Here is a 20,830-nt window from a genome sequence, read left to right as displayed (position 1 = left end):
GCCTGAACCTGGGAGGCGGAGCTTGCAGTGAGCCGAGATAGCGCCACTGCACTCCAGCCTGGGTGACACAGCGCGAGACTCCGTCTCAAAAAAATAAATAAATAAAAATAAATTGAGTTAACTATACTTGGGTTTATCTCTTTGTCGTGCACACCATTAATAGCCTCACTACTGAAATAAGTTAGTTCTTTATTATTCCCTAAGGCAACAAGAGGCTGTAATTATTTTGTGAATCATTTTATCTTTAATTAATTTGTGTTGTCTCCTACATTAAATTTAGTAGCGATAAGGTTGAATTGGAGTTTCTGTTTATAGGTTTTGTAAGCAGAGCTTTTGACTCACAATTTTCTGATTCATTAGATGAAATATTATTAGGTAATGATTCACACGCTGGAAAAAATAAAGTTCTATCCAAATATAACTGCTACTCTTTAAAAGTATATCACAATTTGTTATTATTGCCATTTTTCAGAAATGATAAGCTTTGATTCTCATTCACTATGCTATCTTTAAAAATAGATCAGCTGAGCTTAAGAAAAATTCATCATTATTCAACACTTCTCTTTGGCCAGAATGATTTTAGTCCTATTCAGGCAAGCTCAGAAAGCACTTCCACTGCAGGAAATTGAAACCTTGGTTTGTGTTTAAACTCAAAAACTAAATCACCCTTGTAGTAATCATTCTAGTCTTTCCCCAATTAGTTGCACAAACAATTCTATAAAAATCAACCAGTCTATGCAATGATATAATTTAATAATTTATCAAAATGATAAAATGACCAGAACTAAATCAACTACACATAGGTCATTTTTAGCTAATGTAGATTCATATTATTATAAGTATTAACCTATTAAAAATAATGCAACCAAGGATATTCATAAATGTATATATTATTTATATTATCTTCACTTGTAAAACTTAGTTCTTAAAACTTCAGATATAGGCCAGGTGCAGTCGCTCATGCCTGTAATCCCGGCACTTTGGGAGGCAGAGGCGGGTGGGTCACCTGAGGTCAGGAGTTCAAGAAAAGCCTGACCAACAAGGTGAAACCCGATCTCTACTAAAAATACAAAAATTAGCTGGGCATGGGGATGGCACCTGTAGTCCCAGCTACTCCGGAGGCTGAGACAGGATAATTTCTTGAACTTGAAAGGCGAAGGTTTCAGTGAGCCAAGATCGTGCCATTGCACTCCAGCCTGGGCGATGGAGCAAGACCATGTCTCAAAAAAAAAAAAAAAATCAGATTACTAGAAATTAAAGAATATATAAATAAAACAATAAAATTTATTCTTTTATGCCATTCTATTGTTTTCCTATCAAAAGTATATAATACAATATATTTAAAAATCCAATAAATAACTATTTTTAATTACTTAACAGGATGATTGATAGTTGTTTTGAGTCTCTCTGCAACATCTAACAAATCAGTCACCAATTGTTGCAGAAGTTCATGGTAGGAACTCAGCATTTGCAACTTCCCAGTTACTCCTTGGCATCCTCCCAGGCCTCTCCTTCTAGCTGGGGCTACCAACCCAGAACTTTCTGGTTCAACCCCAACCCAGTATCTTGAACCAATTCTGAGCTTAAGCAGAATAGGCCTATCCTGACATTCTGAAATTTACTATAAGATTATTGGTGCCATTTATTTTGCAACTCAGAATTGTTTTAGGCTTTTCCTTATAACCCAGAATTTTAGTCTTGATTATCCTGCATGGCTTGCTGTGTTTGTGTACATTTACTCTTTGATTTTGTTACCTAGGACACTATTGATTTGATTTATATTCTACTCCTAGTTACTGACTCTCCACCATACACCCAGTCTAGGCTCCTTTGCTCAGACTCCTCTAAGGGGGAAGAATTAGATAATAAGGGAAGTAGACAAATGAGATATTTTATCCATTATTGATAGATTCACAAAGATATCCATCCCAGGTCCTTTGCCTGTCTTTCTCTTAGCAGGGAGGATTGTATAGTAAAGGAAGGAGACATATGAATAATTTTTCATCACTTTTATTAGACTACCAAAGATCCACGACCTTTAGTGGAAACAAGGCACTTGTTAGGTAAGCAGTGTCTAGGCAGCTGTTTAGTGGGTACATTCCAAAACAGCATCTTGTCTTCTCCTTGTCACCATGTGCAAAGTAAGTCTAATTATGTGATATAGTACTTTAGGCAGAGTGTATTGCCTAATGATAACAACAATAGCTCCCATTCCACCTCCTCTTGTGCAATATGAACTTGGTACTCCCCCAGAATCTATTGCTCCACCTCTTTGGGTCTGATCAGGCCCTTTGCTACTTTGGCCAGTAGAATACAATGGAAGTGATACTGCTCCAGTTTCACCATAGCCCTTAATTGGTCTAAAAGGGTCCAATTTGTGCATCTTGAAAGTCAGCTACTGTGTTAGCAGTGTGAGTACCTTGTACCACCATGCAACAAGAAGCCCAAGCCATGTGAAGAGGCCAGGAAGATGAGATACAATGTGGAAAGAGAGAGGCCAAGAAGCACCAAAGCATTAGATATGTGCATGAGAAACCTACCTTGGATGGTCCACCCAAGAAAAAGGAGTTTGCAGATGACTCTAGTTCTAGCTGCTATCTGGGTGTGACAACGAGCAACACCCTGAGAATGTACCACCTAAGCCTAGGCCATCCACAGAATCATGGGAAATAGTATTGTTACTGTTTTAGGTTACTATAGGGGGTGTTGTTACGTAGACAACCAGAACTGTGCTATTCATAAATTCAAGGTTTTATAAAGTCTTACTCTTCACTGCCAAGGCTTCATTGAATATTTATAGGTTAAAATATTTGAAATTACAATTTCCCAAATAATGCTCTAAATATAAAGCTACTGAGCAATATGTAGATGGACAGTTATCAAAAGATGATTTAGAAAAATGACATAGAACAATAAATTTTAGTGGCTCTCCACCTTCTTCGACTGGAATATATCTGAGGGATACAGCACATTACTATCAATTGCATCAATTGCTATCAACAACAACTGGAGTTTTAGCTTAAAAAGACCCAAAGACTATTTACTGTCAGATCCTTCAGTAATCATTATGAAAATATTAAATAAAAAATAACCATATTCACACTTTCTTGTCCATAGTGAACAGTGCTTGGTGAGTTTAAAGAGAGACTTTTCAGTGATACTTATTTATATAATTTCTTTTTTTATTATTATTATATTTCATGTCCTAGGGTACATGTGCACAATGTGCAGGTTTGTTACATATGTATACCTGTTCCATGTCGGTGTGCTGCACCCATTAACTCATCATTTACATTAGATATATCTCCTAATGCTATCCCTCCCCGCTCCCCCCACCCCACAACAGGCCCGGGTATGTGATGTTCCCCTTCCTGTGTCCAAGTGTTCTCATTGTTCAATTCCCACCAATGAGTGAGAACATGCGGTGTTTGGTTTTCTGATCTTGCAATAGTTTGCTGAGAATGATGGTTTCCAGCTGCATCCATGTCCCTACAAAGGACATGAACTCATCCTTTTTTATGACTGCATAGTATTCCATGGTGTATATGTGCCACATTTTCTTAATCCAGTCTGTCATTGATGGACATTTGGGTTGGTTCCAAGTCTTTGCTATTGTGAATAGTTCTACAACAAACATAAGATGGTGGTCATCTTTAAACCAAGCTTTATGTTCAGACGTTTGACTAGCTCTACCCATGGTGAAATGTAGTTTGTGAAATTGTGACATTCACAATCCCAAATCCACTTCTTTCCAGCTGTATGACCTTGGATAAGTTCTTTAATTTATTTGTGCCCTAGTTCCCTCATCTGAAAACAAAAGGAATAATAATAGTATCTACCCCCTAAAGTGGTAAGGAGGATTAAGTGAGTTAATAATGCATTATAACAGTTTCTGGAAGTAGTAAGCATCATTTAAATGTTAGCTTCATTTTTTTTAATCTCATTCATTATATTAGGAACACCTGATTGTAGAGTGGCCATAACAAATCCTGGTATCAAATGGATTTCACTAGACAAATAGTCTAAATTCTCCTTAGAGTTAGATAAATTGAAAGTACTTATTAAATAGGATTCTAAGTAGTGATTATTCCTATCACTCTTTTGATCAGTCTTATCAAAAGCAAGCAGAGCACTTTAATTCCAACTTATTGCATAACTTTTAAGGAAGATACACTAACCCAGAAATGTCAAGTTGAGTTGACTTAGTGAATTAGTACATTGCCTCATCCAAAATGAACACCATGATCCCAGTTAACTTGATGAGGAGTTTCAGCTGGACTTTCAGTTTCTTTTAAAGGGGAGTAAAGCTGTTCGTTGAAATGTACTTTGCCTGGTCAAATATTTGATGCAGTAAAAAGCAATCATAAAAGGTGAAACTAAGACTCAGATCCCATGTCAATCATTCTAAAAAAGCAAGCACCAAAGACAGTTTGCTAGAGTTTTGCCATTTTTTAAGAGAATATCATACAGATGCTATATTCATAGTTTATGCTTCATGATTCAGTGCTTTTTCCTGCTAACTACTGAAACTGAGAAGCTCAACATTCACACACACACACACACACACACACACACACACACACTACTAACAATGACAGAATTGAAAGTTCTTTATCCAACATCCATTCTTCCCTTCAGCCTTAGTAATTGAATTACAGTTTAAAAAACAGCAACTATGTATTATAAACATTTATTTTCATTTAAAATGTATAAGCAAAGAGTACTTATTCTACTGTCTTTTGATGCAGTGCCAAAGTCTTTTCTTTGAATGGCTCCATCGATTGTAATTCTCCATTGTCTTTCTTTCATAAATCACTCTCATAATTCATCTTCTACAATGTCCAGTTCCAGTGTCTTTGAAGAGAAAAGAAGACATTTGTCAGGGAACTAATGCATATCCTTTCATAGTTTGACAATTTTTTTCCAGACTTTCACAATTGCCTCCCCACATCTAATTTGACAATATTTTTAAAAAATAAAATTTGCCTTCATTGTGTATTTCCAAAGAATAAACTTTATTTTCATTTCAACTACTTTAATTTTTACTCACTTGAATATTACAGGTTTAGATAATATTTGTAAAAATACATAATTCTATCTAAATGTCTGAAATACACAGGTTTGGGAGCAAATATAACTGGATCTTACCAAGCCAAAAAAAAAAAAAAAAAAGTACTGAATAAGTGGGAATAAAAGTGAGCAGTCACATTTGAGATGAGCCTCATAATTGTCAAGGTTCAGCATGCACATTCATCATCAGAATATCTGATAGACATAATGTAGAGTTTAGGTTTATCTCTTAGTTTGGTGCAAAAGTAATTGCAGTTTTTGACATTACATTATGGCAAAACTGCAATTACTTTTGCATCAAACTAGTAGCAATGATTAAGTAGAAGTTGCATATGAGATATTTCACCCCTAAAGATATTCTATAGATTTTTCAAAAAATATTCACCACCCTCTTCTTAATCATAGAAAATATTTTTAAAATATGTCTATTTCTAAAGCAGACTATCTTACTGTTTTTCGATGTTGGTGTTTATAAAGAATAATAAACCCTTGAGACAACATATTCGTGTGTCTTTATTCCTAGGAGGATAATCAGCTATTAGTCACTGTTATGGGTTAAATTGTGACCCTCAAAAAGTCATATGTTGAATTTCTAATCCCAGTACCTCAGAATGTGACCCAATTTGGAAAAAAGATCATTGCAGGTATAGTTAGTTGAGTTCATAGTAGAGTAGGGTAGGCCCCGAATCCAATATTACTGTTGTCCTCATACAATGGGGAAACTTGAAGATAGACACACACCCAGGAAGCATACCATGTGAACATAAAGGTAGAGATAGAGATGATGCACCTACAAGCCAAGGAATGCAAAGATTTCCATCAAACACTGGAATTCTGTTGTTTCAGCCACTCAGTTTGTGGTACTTGGTTACAGCAGTCCTAACAAACTAATACAGTCCATCTTTAGATCAATATATCCTTAGGTTAGAGTCATATTAAGCTTAAATCTGACTTCATCTGGTTTCTATTTATATCCTTCTCTGCAGCTTCTTACATATTTGTCAGGTCTTCTCTTGTCTAGGTAGGTAGCCTCTTGACTTGAAAATGTTTCTTCATATGATATTCTTTCACTATCCTGGTCTCTCTTCTAATGCATTCCTAAAAATACAGTATTTTACATAAAATTAAAAATAGCATGTGGCCTGCCTAATGCAAAGTAAGGCAAAGAATAAATCACCTTTCTTCCAAACATGATTTTTTTTTGTAATGACACAGCCCAGGGTGCAATAATGGCAGCACATTAAACTACTTACCCTCACTGAACAAAAATCTTAGTTTCCACACATGCTTTTTCTAAGCCATGCCTCTTCTATATTCTGTCTTTGTTGGAGCTGATATTTTTTTTTATCCAATGATAAAACTTTAATGTTTAATCCTGAGAAACTTCATTTTGCTGCTCTGCCACATCATTCTAGCACACCAATTTAGCTTGGAACCTGATTCATTTAGTTAAGTCATTAGAAAAAAAAGTTGAAATGTACAGGGAAAGGATAGATTCCCTAAGCCACATTACCAGAAACTTTCTCCAAGCCAAGTTTATCTGTTACGTAGCAATCTGGGATATACTTTATCAAACAGTTTCCAAGAAATGTAGCTGTACTAACACCAAGTGCATATCTCTTCACAAGTTTAAAGAAAGGTTCTATTACTTTAATAAATACAGATATATATCTCTATCCTTCCCCTGATCTACCAGCCTAACAATTCTGTCAAGAAAAAGAACATGAAGCTAATTCAGCATCACTTGTTTTTGGAGAAACCAGGCTGAGTCTTCGTGATCTCTGCTAAGTAATGTAACACATTTCTTCATTTCTTAAGAAATTGACTTCCAAATTTAGCTGAAATCACATTAGAATTCATTATATGACTTTTTCTTCATAAATCTAAATGAACTGCAAAGTTTAACATTTCAATATAATCATGATAAAATTAAATCTTAGTTCATTTTAGAAAGTTAACTTGAAATTGCCTAAAGAATGAATAAAGAGTGCATTTTTCAATGAAAAATGTTTCTAGCTTTGCAGTAATGCAGTTTTTTCAGTCATATAAATAGAAGCTACCAAATATGCTTTTGAAAAGAGATGATTTATTTCAGAATCGAAATACTGACTTAGAACTTCAGTGTTGTCTTCTTTACAGACATTTAGCGTACTTTATCCTAATCTTACTTCTAATACTTCATTTATACTTTTTCCTTTGATTCATTCCCTCAGCTCCTTCTACAACTTTGTTTAAAATATCTCCTGCCCCCTCCCTTTAAAATGCACAGTCTATCATTTCCTATCCCCTTCCTTTATTTCCTTTATGACACTTATCCCTTGGCATTATTGATATTCATATATTTTCCATCTCACTTGCTAGAATGTAAACTACACAAGAATAGGAAGTTTATCTGTTGCTTTAACAGCTACATACCCAGGTTTAGAACAGTACCCAGCACATAGTGACTTCTCAGCAAATACTTGCTGGATGAGTGAATGAAGGAATGGAGAGAAGTTCCAATGATACTATTAAGTAAACATTTCACAACCAGAATACTAAGAGAAGAATGTAGGCAAGAGGTGGTAACTGAAAACAACAAATCACAGTTGAGATAAAACTCACCTATATATGCTACAAACTTAATTAAACATAACATTGTGTAATTAAAATTGCATCTAATATTTTAGATACATGTTTACTCTTTTAGAATTATAACCCACAACTATAAAATAATAGTTCAACAACTCTAAATATCACATAAATTTCCTAATAAAATGCAGCCAAAATGTCACTACGTTTGTAAAAAAAACTGTTTATTTTCTCATTCAATATATAATTTCCTTCTTTAATTCAAATATTCAAATAACCTGATGGAAGAAGCATAGTCTCTGCTGCCCATTCTCACTATCTATTTACCCATTTCCCCCTTATTCCCACTCTCATCACCCCATCTTCACTATGCTGGAATTCACTCCCTTCTATACATCTTTTTTGTCTATGCTATGAATAATTATCTTTTAAAATCAGAAAAAGAAAGCAATTATTTAAATGAGTAGTTATTTAAATAAATGTCTGATTTTTGTTTGGTTTCAGTTTATAACAGTTTTCTTTGTTTATATTGTTATCACTGTGTTTAGTATTGATTAGAAACAAATAGTGCCTTGAACAGCAGATATTTGACTGCCATTCTGCTACTGAAAAGGCCTCCAAGTGTCCAATGGTTCATTTAAAATAGACAAAAATGTGGTTCTATTAAATATTTCCATAAAACTGTGTATAAAAAATTGGGCTGTCTTCAATGAAATGTGTGAAAATATATAGAATCTACTTTAATGCAGTGGTTAAATTGAACCAACCAGCCAAACTGACTTCTAAATAAGCAGCTGATGGAGATAGATAGATAGATAGATAGATAGATAGATAGATAGATAGATAAATAGATAGATAGATAATGTAGATATATAAATATATAATTTATTAATCAAATGATTCCAGTGTTAAGTAAACAGCTAGTACATTGCAATGTAAAAGCACATTACAGTTTACAAAATACTCTACATAGCTCCAATTCCAATATGAGTTACTATGTCACTAAATGCCACTTTTGGAATCCAAATTTATCCACAGTGTCCCCAACCTTTGCATTATCAAGGCAGTTCTTACAACGCTGAGCCCTCAAAAAGCCTCATCTGCCACAAATAAATCAGCTCTTCAAGACAACAGAGCAATATGACTAACCCACAGCTGGTATCATACTGAATGAAGAAAAACTGAAAGCCTTTCCTCTGAGATCTAGAACAAGACAAGTATGCCCACTCTTACCACTGGTACTGAACATAGAACTGGAAGTCCTAAGTAGGGAAATCATACAGGAAGAAAAAATGAAGGACATTAAAATTGTAAAAGAAGAATTCAAGTTATTCTTGTTTGCAGATGATATGATTTATATTTGGAAAAACCTAAAGACTCCACAAGAAAACTATTAGAACTGATAAATTCGGTAAATTTGCAGGATACAAAATCAACATACAAATAGCAGTAGCATTTCTATATGTCAACAGTGAACAATCTACAAAAGAAATCATGAAAGTAATCTCATTAACAATAGCTACAAATAAAAATGAAACTCTTCGGAAGAAACTTAATCAAAGAAATAAAGATTCCACAATGAAAACTGTAAAACATTGATGCAAGAAATTGGAGAAAACACAAAAAAGTAAAGATATTCCATCGTCATGAATTGGAAGACTGAATATTGTTAAAATGTCCATGCTACCCAATGCAATCTACAGAGTCAATGTAATTATTGTCAAAATACCAATGACATTCTTCACAGAAATAGAAAAAAAAAATTCTAAAATTTATATGGAACTGCAAAAGACTGAGGATAGCCAAAGTTATCCTGAGCAGAAAGAACAAAACTGGAGGAATCACATTATCTGATAAAATGGTTTTGGTCTGTGTCCCCACTCACATCTCATCTTGAATTGTAATCGCCATAATGGCCACATGTCGAGGGAGAGAACTGGTGGGAGATGATTGGATTATAGGGGCGGTTATCTTGATGCTGTTTTCATGATAGTAAATTCTCATGAGATCTGATGGTTTTATAAGTGTCTGACAGTTCCTCCTTCACACGCTCTCTCTTGCCTGCCACCATGTAAGATGTGCCTGCTTCCCCTTCTGCCATGATTGTAAGTTTCCTGAGGCATCCCCAGCCATGCAGAACTCTGAGTCAATTAAACCTCTTTTCTTTATAAATTACCCACTCTCAGGCAGTTCTTTATACCTGTCTGAGAAAGGACTAATACACCTGACTTCAAATTATACTACAGAGCTAGAGTAACCAAAACTGCATAGTACTGGCATAAAAACAAACACATAGACCAATGGAACAGAATAGGGAACCCAGAAATAAATCCATACATCTACAGGGAACTCACTTTTGACAAAGGTGCCAAGAGCATACATTACGAAAAGGACAGTCTCTTCAATAAATGGTGCTGAGAAAACTGGAGATCCATATGCAGATGAATAACACTAGACCCCATCTCATCATTTACAAAAATCAAATCACAATGAACTGAAGAGGTAAATCTGAGACCTCAAACTATGAAACTAACAAAAGAGATAATGAGGAAATTATCAGGGACATTGGTTTGGGCAAAGATTTATTGAATAACACCCCACGAGCAAAGGCAAACAAAGCAAAAATGGATAAATTAGATCACACCAAGTTAAAAACCTTATGCACAGCAAAAGAAACAATCCACAAAGTTAAGAGACAATTCACAGAATGGAAGAAAGTATTTACAAACTATCCATCTGAAAGGGAGTAATAACAAGAATATATAAGGAGCTCAAACAACTGTACAGGAAAAAATCTAATCTAAAAATCTGATAATCTGATTTAAATAGGCAAAAGATATGAATAGACATTTATCAAAAAAAGACATACGAATGGCAAGCAGGTATATGAAAATATTCTCAACATCATTGATCAGAGAAATACAAATCAAAACTAAAATGTGATATCATCTCACCCTTGTTAAAGTGCCTTTTATCCAAAGGACAGGCAATGATGAATGCCTATTGTTTGGATAAAAGGGTGTGGAGAAAAGGCAATGCTCATACACTGTTGGTAGAGATGTAAATTAATACAGGCACTATGTAGAACAGTATAGAGGTTCCTCAGAAAACTAACAATAGAACTATAGTATGACACAGCAATCTCACTTCTAGGTATATACCCAAAAAAAAGGAAATCAGTATATTGAAGCTATATGTGAACTTCTGTGTTTATTACAGCACTATTCACAATAGTGATTTGGTAGCAACCTAAGTGTCCATAAGCAAAGTAGTGGATACAGAAAATATGGTATATATACCCAATGGAGTACTACTATTCAACCATGGAAAAGAATAGGATCCTGTCATTTGCAATAACATGAATGGAACTGGAGGTCATCATGTTAAGTGAAATAAGCCAGGCACAGAAAGACAAACTTGGCATGTTCTCACTTATTTGTGGAAACTAAAAATTAAAATGATTAAACTCATGGAATAGAGAGTAGACAGTTGGTTACCGGAGACTGGGAAGGGCAGCAGAGGTGTGGGGGACAGTGAGGATAGTTAGTGGGTACAAAGATATAGCTAGACAGAATGAACAAGGTCTAGTATTTGATAACACAACAGAGTGACTACAATCAACAAGAACTTATTGTATATTTTAAAATAACTAAAAGAATATAATTGGAATGTTTGCAACTTTAAGATAAATGCTTGAGGTCATGTATATCCCATTTACCCTAATGTGATTATTATGCACTGTATGACTGTATCAAAATATTTAGTATACTCCATAAATATATATACCTGCAATGCACCCACAATTTGTTTTAGAAAAGACAACAGAGCACTCACGTTCTTTGGTCACTTGCATTTCATGGAAAAGGGAGATGAAGGGAAGTCTATGTCCTGTGGAAAAACTGTTATAAGGTCCAGGTAATGAAGGTGATCAACTGACTGCAATGAGATAAAAATCAACCACTGCTCCACTTCTAGTTCCTTCTCTGCCCATTTTGACTGGGAACTTCAAGAAGATATTGGCTAGTACTTGCATTTTTGACAATTCAAGGACACAGTTGTTCATGAATCCCACTTTAAAAAATACTGTGATAAAATGGCATTGAAGAGTGATTAACTGCATTATAACCAGAGAAGATAGAGGGATGTGAATATACAAATGCCTTCACCTACAAATTTTTTATATAAAGTCATAATTCTTTTAAAAACACAGTAAGGAATCAAGTTCACATTTTCCATGCTGCAGACAGGATTAAACATGTAGGACAGTTTATAGCTATTTATTGCCTCCTGAACATCAACTTGATTAATGTTAGTATATTAACCCAGGTAAGCAAGTTTTAAAGCAAGGAAAAAAATGGCTTTGCTATTGGCTATTTTACTCAACCACAGCAGAAAAGAGAGGGAAAAATTATTAGTATTGTGAAGTGCTGAGGAAAAACATATTTGCCCATCGATAAACCCTTTTTCAAGGTTTGTTTTTTGTTTTTGTTTTTTTATCTTAAAACAGCATTATTGATCAGGCTGTACTAACTTTGCCTTTTGGCAACTTATTTAAAGAAAGACATTTCAGTTGCCATGATCTAAAGTAATGTTTATCACTATGGTTTACATTTAACATATGGTAGTTACTTTTAAAATTATTTTATTTTGTCATGTAGACATACCGTGTTTCTTTTTATTTGAGCTGGTTAGCGCTACAAATTCCTCACTTAAGCTTTCCAAATGGACCATTCTTTTTTGAGGTCCTATTAAACAAATAAATAAACAAGAATAAAATAATGAGCTGAAAGTGAGATAAGGGCATAAATATTACAGAAGTTTGGAGTAGATCACCAGTGAAATAAAAGCGTATATTTCAATTTCCCAGCCTAATAAAAAATTAATATAACTGCCTATTTTATTGACCTTTAAGATTCTAAAATACTCTAGAGGAAATTGAATCCAAATTTTATTACAAAAGTAAAAATAATAAAGAGTTAGTAAAAAAATTACCAAACATGGTAGTAGAATCTCTCATTTCAATTTTTGGGAAGAGGAAAAGTTTATGGTTCATTTTAAGTTTACATTGTTTCCTATCAATATGTATCTCTTTTTTTTTTTTTTGGAAATGATTTGGATTCTATGGATATGTTGCCATGAATGAGACTTTTCTTGATGGAAAGTGAAGTCATTATGTTAGAAGAGTCCCTTTGAGGAAATCAGTTATCTCCTTACTTGCAAGTAGCATTCATTTCCTAGATTTTCTTAAAAGTTAGGCTTAAATATTTCCAGAAATAGATATTTCACCTTAGCAACAACCTCCCTTGCAATCAGTGCTGCCAAAGGGAGGAACACAGCCTTTATAGTTAAAGATATCTGTGTGACTGGAAGGAAAAAATATTCCAACAGGAAATAAAAGTGAAACATGTACCAAGAGGAAGGATTGAAAGAAACAAAGGTAAAGGAAAGAAGAGAGAGAATAGAAAAAGATATGTAAATATCATTATGCAACTAACAAAATCTAATTTTAATATTTATTTATATTTATCTTTTCCCAAAAAGCTTTACTAGGGTCAGAATATTTAGAATTATCAATGCTTATAACGTTTTTAGGAAAAAATGACCATTGAGATTATTACTAGCATTTCAAATAAAACTAGACTTACATTTTGTTCATATTTTAAAAGGTTTTTTTCAAAATAATCATAATGTACACTTTTATAAAATATCTACCACACTGTTTTAGAACCCAACAGCTTATGGGTGAAGAAATGGTTTATCACATGATTTTCTTGGAGAAGGATGAGCCAAACCTTAATGCCTTATTAAAGTGATTTTCTTAACTAATTTAATTGCTGCACAGTAACTTTTTAATCTCTCACATCAGGAATTATTTATCCACGAATCCAGTAATATAGGAATCTGCCAGTCAATTTTTACTATATTTTGACAATTGTCTCTTTCAGAAATGTAACAATAAACTACATCCTATAAGGAAGACTGCTTCTAGTAGCATATTTTACCTACACTAGGTAAATTATTGCCTTTACAGTAGAGAGAGAATGAAAAATCCTTTTGCTTAAAATATCACCTGCAGTCATTCAACCTTGCAAAATCCCTTCCTGGATGAGATGTATTTATTCAGGTTTTCACTGTAGTGAATTGAGTTAGGATTAAGAGTTCTACAGAAATTTCAAGGACACAAAAAGGCATGCTTCCTTATCCTTGTAGAATCATGCAGTGACATGTAATGGTGTTATTTGTAGGACCTTGTAAACTTAATTTCTAAAATTGGTGAAGTGCTGGTTTTGTGTCCAGTGTGCTTAGGGCATGATAATAGGCTGTCTTCAACTTTCAAGAACTCTGAGTCTTTTATATGCTAGTTGTAAGCGTGTAAGTGTACTTGTGCATGAAGGTTGCCTAACTATACTGCATGTCTTTATAAAAAGAAAATTAGAAGCCTAGTAGAAAATCATTTAAATTTATTTCTGGGAGACACAGTAGGGCAGCAAATAATGCCTAAAAGCTCTCTTGTCTTCCATGCTGTTGTATCATATTAAATATATTTTAGGAGCTGACAAGCACTTTTCAGTGCCAATCAACAATCAGAAAGAGGCGTTGCTATTGACAACTGGGAAAGTTGTGGTGCTGAATTGCAGAAGCTGTCTTTTAAAGGGTTCTAGCCGTCATCATCACATCAGTGAAGCATATTAATCTGCTCCACATTGTTTGAAAAGATGTAGGTAATTACATTTCCTACTCCACAATGTTTTCACAGAAATCTTTTATGAGATAATATTGTTTAGTGGGAAACTATAGCTAAACTTTCCAACTGGGGAGAGAAAGGATATATATGGCTCATAAAAAGCTGACATCCTTTTAGTTAGTGGTTTCCAGAATTTGAATAATCACCAAATATGTAATTCATGTGTCTTATGCAGTAAACAACCTGAACAACCATACTTGCCAGCCCTACAGACTAACTTGTTATTATTACTGTTGTTGTTATTATTTAACAATAGGAGGCAGTTTTTAAAAAATACCTTACAGTTTCATAAAGACAATTTGGGCATGAACACCCAAAATAGGAAGTACATAATCTCAGAATGAAACACAGGTTTACTTTTAAATTAAATAATTTTAGATACAAGAAAAACTCACTGCACTACCCTTATAGCACATTCTCATTACATGACAAACTAGTAAAAGAAAGTTCTTATTATCTTTCATAAATTTGAGTTTGGAAAATAAAATTTGCTTTTAATTATTATTTTATAGAAAGCAAAAAGGCCTTTTAACATTTGGTGAAAATCAAGGTTTATCATTTCTGTAGCATGTGGCTATGTCCCTAAAAAAGTGACTTAACCTGCGGCTGCCAAAATCAGTGACAGATTTTGACACAAGCTGTGAAAGAAGCATCTGTGTGACTAATGGCCTGGCTCATACATTCACTTGGTGGCTGGGTGCCAATATTTTATCTGGATGGTTTGCTTCAGACTCAGATGCTTCTACTTTAATAACTCCTGAATAAGACTCTGAACACAAAGTAATTCCTGTGGATTATATATCCTTATCATCCCCAGACTGTATCTCCTTCTCACTCATCCCATTGACAAATGCGTCTCTTTTCAATTCCCCAGAAAGACTCTTCCCTTAGTGGAGTCCCAGAAGAAATAAAAAGTGGGTCACTACAGGTGGAATGTCTCAGCCCCAGACAGACAATGACACAAGAGTGAGACATGATAATATGACCTGGATTTCTATGAAATGTCATTTAAGCATGGATTTAACTGCAGACCCAAAGCATTATGCTCTACAAATCAAGTGAGTTCCTCTTCTTTTTCCAGGAATTACTGTCCTTCCAGACTCGACTGATCAGTTTTCCTTTTCCTTATCTCTCCCCATCCAACTCAGAAGAAAGGGTAAATCAGGTAAAATCAAACAAGGTGAAGCCAGGCATGTAATTAATTCTCAAAATATATGTTGTAAACTCTTGCATGCTTTCCAGAAATGGGTTACAACTTTAGTTTTATACTTGCTAGCAAATAAAGGCATTGGCAGAATCAGTAATGGTTCAGTGTCTACGTGCTTATAAACATACAAGTTGCAAAGAAGAACACGCTCATGGCTGGTATTGACATGAGAGAGAAGTTTCTCCTGTGGGCCCTCTTAAAGAAAAGAGTGTGCAGTGTAGTGAAGAATCATTAAATGGCAGCCTCAGAGTAAACATAGTGGCTTTCAAAAATCTGTTTCTTCTAACATCACTCAGCATAAGCTTATGGCAAAATGCCACTCCACAATTTAGTAAGCACATTCCCACAGGAACCAGAACAGTGTTACCGAATTTTTGCTTGTCTGGCTTACATAGGATAGATTTAAGAGGAGCTAGGTGAATGGACAGACAGCATGTCCTTCAGACAATCTTTCATAAATATTGTTTCTCCCAGCTGAGCTTCTGATAAATGTTGAATGGCAGTAAGTTGAAGATTATATTCCCTGACAAGTACCTGGAGTGAAGCTATTCTGTTTTTCCGGTTAAGTGCAAAGCCATATGTTTTAACAGCTCCTCAACCCAGAGGCCAGATTGACATTTTCTTATGAAAGTTGACAAGTCTGACAAGAACAAATGCTTGAAGAGAAAGCCACTCCATCTGCACACAGAGATAAACAAGGGAGTACCTACGGGAAGGGCCAAGATTCTTTTCAAAAAGCAATTACTCTCCTGCTCACAAATAAAGGGATCATCAGAGTGCCGAAGATCGTTGCCATACGATAAGAGCATAATAATTTTAAGCTAGATTAATTTTAACGTTTTAACAAAATACCATGCACATTTGCCAAAAACAAATTTTGTTTCACCCTACTATTGCCATCTGCCTCCAAAAATATTTTATATCAGTTTATTCCAAAGAGAGGAGAGTGTTACTCAAACAAAAAATATATATTTTTTGTCAATTCTCCTAATGAGTGGGGCATTCATCATGATAAGGAAGCAAAGACCAGAAAAATGGCTGTTTTCTTATACATGCTTGCTTAGGTTGCATGTTACCCTTCTAAGAGAATCCCACCATTCCTCTACCTTTTTCTTCTTTCTAAGTCTTTCTGCCATACACCTGAGGTAGGAGGAGCTGAGAGAGTTCTGGTTAGAACTGTTGCCCCCATACAATTCCTGGTACAGGCAGATTAAGCTGGCTCTTCTCTCACTTTAAGGAAAATATATTTTACTTTTCCTACTGTCACTATATAGGGGCCAAAGGAGCTACCCATTTGTCAAGTCTAAGTCATCAAAGTTCATCCAGGGATTTGGAACAAAAGCTTTTGCTGTGGGGCTGACTCTCTACATACTTATTGCCCACAGAGCCTTAAAGATAAAATATAGAGACATACCTGGGAAAATACAATCATAATAGAGTTTGGCAGTGGTGAATAGTGAAATAACAGTGCCTGGGACTTGTAACTCCTTGGGAAAAGGCAAACTTACAATAAATGTATCAAGAAATAAAGTAATATAATTACCTATAATTTGAATGAAGTAAAGAATTATCCTTAATAAGAATGAAGTGATGCCCTGCTTTCAACAATGGACAGAACATTCAGACAGAAAATCAATAAGGAAACAATGAACTTGAACACCGCTATAGACCAAATGAGGCTAAGAGACATATGAAACATTCCACCCAGCATAAGCAGAATACACATTATTCTCAAGCACATATGGAATATTCTCCAGGACAGACCACATGTTAGGCCACAAAACAAGTCCTAACAATTTTAAGTAAAATATATTTTAAGAGACTGAAATTATATCAACATGTTTTCCAACCACAATAAGAAACTAGAATGTAATAACATCAGGAAAATTATAAAATTTACAAATATGTGGAAAGTATACATTACACACCTAAATAACCAATAGGTCAAAGAAAAAAACAAAAAGAAAATCTCAAAAGATCCTGAAATAAATGGAAATAAAAACACAGCATACTATAATTTACATAATAAAAGTAGTTTTAAGTGAAGTTTATAGCAATAAACAAAAAATCTATAATTAGATACCACCTCACACTGTTATGATGACTGTTATCAAAACCAAACAAAGATAATAAAGACTGGGGAGAATGTGAAGAAATTGGAACACTTGTATACAGTTAGTGGGCATGTAAAAGGGTGCAGCAGCTATTTAGTGCAGTATGGAGGTTCCTCAAAATATTAAAAATAAATCTATCATGTGATCCAGCCATTCCACTTCTGGGTATATATTCAAAAGAATTGAAATCAGGATCTCAAAGAGATACCTACACATCCATGTTCATTGCAGCATTATTCATAATAGCCAAATGAAAACCACCCAAGTGGACATGGACAGAAGAATGGAAAAAGACAATGTGGTACATGTATACAATGGAAACTTATTCAGTCTTTAAAAAGACAAAAATCTTGCCATTTTCAACAACATGGATAAATCTGGTGGCCATTATCCTAAGGGAAATAAGCCAGGCACGGAAGGACAAATAGTGCATGATTCCACTTCTGAGTTACCTATAACAGTCAAACTCATAGAAGCAGAGAATACAACAGTGGTTGGCAGGGGCTGGGAAGTGGAGAAAATGAGGAGTTCATTGGATATGAAGTTACACTTATGCTAGATAAATAAGTTCTAGAGTTCTTCTGTATTACGTATTGCCTGTAGTTAATAAGATGATATTGTGCACCTCAAAATTTGTTGATTGTAGATTTCTTATTAAATGTTCTTAACATACATGCACACACGCGCGCACACACACAAGGGACATAAGGAAACTGAGAGGTGTTGAATATGTCTATTGCCTTGATTATGGTGGTGGTATCAGGGGTACTTTCATACATCCATACCTATTAAAGTATACACATTAAATATGCGCAGTTCTCTGTATATCAATTATACCTCAATAAAGCTGTTTTTAAAAATGAAGGAATGGAACAGAGATTAAATTCCATCAGATGGGCTCTACTCAGACAGTTGATAAAGTTTCTCTAATTCCTCTATACCTCAATAAGGCTGTTTTTAAAAATGAAGGAATGCAACAGAGATTAAATCCCATCAGATGGACTCTACTCAGACAGTTGATAAAGTTTCTCTAATTGGCAAGACTAATAGGATTTATGAAAGCTTGGTCAGAAAAAACTTTCACTGAGGTTATGTTTAGCTTAGGGTTTTAATTACTTATGCAATATGAAGTATTATTAAGACATAACCAGAAAATAAGCTGGGGTATATAAAGTCTGGCACCATTCAATTTGGTTGGAAAAGTAGGGGGTAGGGAAGTTTCCTATTTTTTACAAATAAATTAATTTTAGAATATCGCCCAGTAAACTCATAAACAGAAAAGTCATGTTCTAGAATTTGTCTACAGTACCAGTTTCATCAGCTAAACTCAGGTCTTACCATGTAAATTTATTATACCAAAGTATTAGAAGAAAAGAGAATTTATATTGAAAGAAGAAGATGTTTACACATATATAACTTACCATTTCTGAAAAGATGCATGAAAAAAAGAATGGTACCAGTAATGGAAACTAGATGCTTAATTTTAGTGACATTTAATTTTTGGCAATATTTAGTATTTATAGCATGCGTATATGACCTCCAATATTATTTAAGATTTTACAATGGAAATTAAATTTGAGGCTAAAAATTTTGGTTCCTTCATCTAATTTTAATTTGACAAATTACCACACTAATCAAACCAGAGTTGAGTGGGGTTTTGTGCATGGCTGTTATTGTTTGTGGTTCTTATTTTGATGCACACCCTTTATCAATTTAGAGATTAGGGTGCCACATTTCAAATTTTCTACGCCACAGTACAGAAAGAATTAGTTTACCTTTATTGACAGTCTTTCAATAAAGAGTGAAATAAAAGTCTACTCTTCACAATACCCGAGAGAGTTTAAAAATTCCTCCCTGGTCTCCAACTCTCCACCTTTGGGAACACCACCTAAAGTCTTCAATAGAGCTTTTCTCAGTGTCTCATTGGGGACACAAAGAATGTTCAGTTTGGTGGTATATGCAAAGTGAAACATGTAGGAAAAAGTCTGTTTATTGACGGGGAAGATCACAACCCATGGGCTGGGCTGGGGAAATACTAAGCCCTTTCCATGCTGCCTCCCTATATTTAAATTTTTACCTGAAGCCACACACTGTAGAACAAAAAAATGAACTTTTACATGGATCATACCATCACAGCTGAGTCAGGCAAAGTCAAAAATCAACAGGCAAGGACAAAATCCCAGATTTTTTTTTTTTTTTTACTTCTATTTAGCCTACTTATGATTTAGCTCTAGAAATTTCTGAACTTGCTTGGAATAATTGGCTGATGTGACAAAGTGAATCCATACACAAGGCTCTACATTATAGATCAGTCTTCTCTGCATCAAAAGAAAACCCCCAAATTTACATACTTTATAAATAAATGTGTGTATATGCATATCTGTGTGTGTGTGTGTATTACAACATATTTCGTCTGCCTTTAAATTTGGTCATAATCATATCAAAATGCTCATTCTATCCTTCTTTTTCACTTTCCATGGGATTAAGTTATTCATCTTTTCTTCATCTTATCTCATTTTCTAAGTTACTAGAAAATTTGATCCATGGGTAAAATTTTAAAAGGTAGGGAAATAGCTGCAAATTTCTATAAGCACTAGAATAATTTGCAGTCACCTTGTCAGTGATAGATCAGTTGTAGTCAGTTACCTCATGCTAAGGCATAAAGCAGGCTGTGTTAAACTGAGCTGTGGAATATGCACAATACCTGAGTTTCCAACTGTGGTTCCACTCCTTTCTTTACCATTCAAGAAACAATCTGCAATGCAAATAAGGAAGAGTGACTTTACAGAGAAAACATGACATCTGCTTACTTGAAGACTTCAGAATTAAGTTCATATCAAAACTATGTAGAACTTCCCTCCCAGCAAAGACTATTGTGTTCCATTCCTTTCCTGGCTCTTGGCATGCTATTGGCATGTAACATTTTAGAAACCCCCCAAAAATAGATTTTAAGCATCTGCCATGTACATTTAACTTTTTACTTGAAAGAGTTTACTGACTACGAGAAACATCATGTAGAATTAAGTTATACTACAGAATATGTTGCTTATATACCATGCAATGCAAAAGAGTCATTTCTGTTTCAAATGTAGTTTATGCTATTGGAAGAACATAATGACATGT

General features: G+C 34.5%; 1 long non-coding RNA gene across 5 annotated transcripts in view; it reads right to left on the bottom strand.

Annotated features, from left to right (window-relative positions):
- Nucleotides 1-3,535: 3,535 nt before the first annotated feature.
- Nucleotides 3,536-20,830, bottom strand: part of LOC103886213 — an 88,297-nt gene continuing 71,002 nt past the window's right edge. For 3 of the 5 annotated variants that reach the window (XR_004184932.1, XR_002523348.2, XR_002523347.2), the window contains 3 exons: nucleotides 20,412-20,462; nucleotides 5,676-6,168; nucleotides 3,536-4,854 (listed from right to left, as the gene is read on the bottom strand). This is a non-coding gene — a long non-coding RNA (uncharacterized LOC103886213). The remainder of the gene's footprint in view (nucleotides 4,855-5,675; nucleotides 6,169-20,411; nucleotides 20,463-20,830) is intronic. The other 2 variants (XR_002523350.2, XR_004184933.1) reach the window with 2 other exon arrangements.

Source organism: Papio anubis, chromosome 7, assembly GCF_008728515.1.
Source record: "Papio anubis isolate 15944 chromosome 7, Panubis1.0, whole genome shotgun sequence".
In the NCBI taxonomy this organism is placed as follows: domain Eukaryota; kingdom Metazoa; phylum Chordata; class Mammalia; order Primates; family Cercopithecidae; genus Papio; species Papio anubis.
Note: the sequence above shows the minus strand (reverse complement) of the source record. Positions and strands in the feature narration are given on the sequence as shown.